The sequence below is a fragment of the Saimiri boliviensis genome, chromosome 1 (genome assembly GCF_048565385.1).
Source record: "Saimiri boliviensis isolate mSaiBol1 chromosome 1, mSaiBol1.pri, whole genome shotgun sequence".
NCBI lineage: Eukaryota > Metazoa > Chordata > Mammalia > Primates > Cebidae > Saimiri > Saimiri boliviensis.
In genome coordinates, this window is record NC_133449.1 from 259830781 (window position 1) to 259833273 (window position 2493).

Below are 2493 nucleotides of genomic sequence, written 5' to 3' on the forward strand. Positions count from 1 at the left end.
CTGGTTTTTTTTTTTTTTTTTTTTTGGGATTTACCCTGGCACGTACATTACATTGAGTCGTAGTTTTTCTAACAATCTCATGTAAGTGTGGGATGTAGTATCTGGCCCTCAGCAGCTTAGTTTTGATTGTCTTAAGTGAGTGGCCTGGTGTGTGTGTCCTTAACTAGAGTTCATTCTAGAGCCTCAGGGAGCACAATTTTTGTGTCCGGTAGAGTCCATCATCCTGTGGAATCTTGCCATCTCCCTTGTTTTTTAGAGAGTTGGGGCCAGCAGAGTTACAAGAAGAGTCAGAGGTTTTACTAGCCCCAAGGCCACCTGTCTGGCTTGCAGGTCAGCTGTCCTATTTCCCCTTGCCTCTGGTGAATTTCTCTTCTGGTGTTCTTTGCAGTGTATTAATGTCATGGCCTTGGGCTTCCATACAGTCTCTAGTGGGGCTAGGATTTTCTCTTTGTTTTTGATGACTTTTTTCTCTGAGGTAAGCAGCCCTCTTTTTTTATATATGGCTCCATGTACATGGGCCGTGGCAGAGGCATATTGGCTATCAGTGTAGATGTTGACAGTCTTTCCCTCCGCCCAGTCCAAGGCCTTTATCAGAGCTATGAGTTTTGCTTTTTGGGCTGAGGTTCTGTGTGGAAGAGCCTGGGCCCAGATAACTGCTCTAGGGTGACCACAGCTGCCCTGGCATACCTGACTCCGTTGACCATGAAACTGTTGCCATCTGTATACAGTACCTCCTCTGGGTTCCGCAGGGGGATGTCAGTGATATCCGGTCGCGCAGCGTGGAGGACATCTATTGTCTGTTGGCAGTCAGGTGTGGGCTCTTCCGGCTCGCTGTCAGGTAGCAATGTGGCGGGTTTTAAAACTGTGGTTTTTGAAAATTTTATGCAGGGCTCATCCAAAAGTAAGGCCTGGTATTGGACTATGTGGGCATTAGACATCCATTTTCCCAGAGCTCCACAGATTAATGACTCCACCACGTGGGGAGCCACTAAGTTTAACTTCTGCCCCAAAGTTAGCTTGTCTGCCTCCTTGACAAATAGGGCTTTGGCCGCTACCACCTTTAGGCAAGCCGGCCATCCAGAGGCTACAGGATCAAGTCTTTTAGAGAGGTAGGTGACTGGCCGGGACCAGGGTCCCAGAGTTTTGGTGAGCACCCGCTTAGTGACTTTCTGTTTTTTATGCACAAACAACCGGAAAGGTTTAGAGATGTCTGGCAAGGCCAAGGCTGGAGCTGCAGTCAGGGCATTCTTGAGCTTGTTAAAAGCCTGTTGCTCTACCTCTGTCCATGTCAAGGGCTGATTTCCTTCAGTGCAGGCATACAGGGGCTTGGCAAATCCCAAAATTCATAGCCTGCAGTACCCTACTGCCCCAAGGAATTCTTGAACTTGGCATTTCGTGGTGGGGGTGGGTATTTGCAGCACTGCTTGGACTTGGTGGGGTGCCAGTGCCCGGTTGCCTTTCTCTTTAATATAGTCCTGGTAAGTAACTTTTGGCTGGCAGAGTTGGGTCTTTGTTTCCCTAGGCCCCTCTGCTGGATTCCTGGTTCCTGTGAGATAACTCGGGTTTCCTGGAATGTTGTTATCATGGCCTTAGTAACTCTCTTATCTTGCTTGGCCTCTAGGGTGTCTCTATTGTTAAAAATCTTTTGGGCAATCTTTAATAACTGAGTTAAATTTATTTCCTGGAACCCCTCTAATTTTTGCAATTTTTTTTTTTTAACTGTTCCTTTCCCTGGACCTATGTTGGCTTTCAGGGCTTCCTATCTAATTCTTCCTCTTTTTTCTGTGGTGAACAGAATTAGTAATAATTGTAGGCAGTTGTTTCAAGTGGGGCCATGACTCTGGAGTACGGATTTTAAGAGCCCTGCCAAAACCTGGGGCTTCTCAGAGAACGGGGGATGTTGCGCTCCATTGTAAAACCCTGTCACCGCCAATACCTTAAGTTCTCCAGCCTCCCAGCCCAGGGAACTTTCCATTTCAGCAGGTTTCTAACCCTCCCCCCTAGCCATCTCAGCAGTTCCTCAGTACAAACCTCTCTTGGGAACTCTCAGCAGTTCCCCAGCCCCTTCCCTCCTGCACAGCCCCTCACACTGGATGCATCTGCCAGCTTGCAGGCCATAGGAATCCCCTTTGCCATGCCACGGGTGCTGCCAATTTTGGGTTTAGCCCAGTAGCTTTTTTTCCCTTGCTTTTAATAAGGCTCATGCCAGCACTTGGCATTTTGGCCCTCTCTTTGATTTCTATTACCTTCCAGTTATATAAGTCACTTGAAAAGAAGGGTATGTGAACAAAGAATGGGCGACCCCAATTGTCTTCTATTGGGGTTGCCTCATGGAGAGGAAGGACCGCCGGTGGGTGTGAGGCTCTGCTGCAGGTGTGCAGGGTGGACAAGGTTTGGTTACTAGTACTGTTGAGGGGGGTGTTGAGGTCCTGGTTCAGAGGGCCTTGAGTAGGGTGCAGGTAATTCCTGATCCTCCGATGGGGTGAGGAGAAT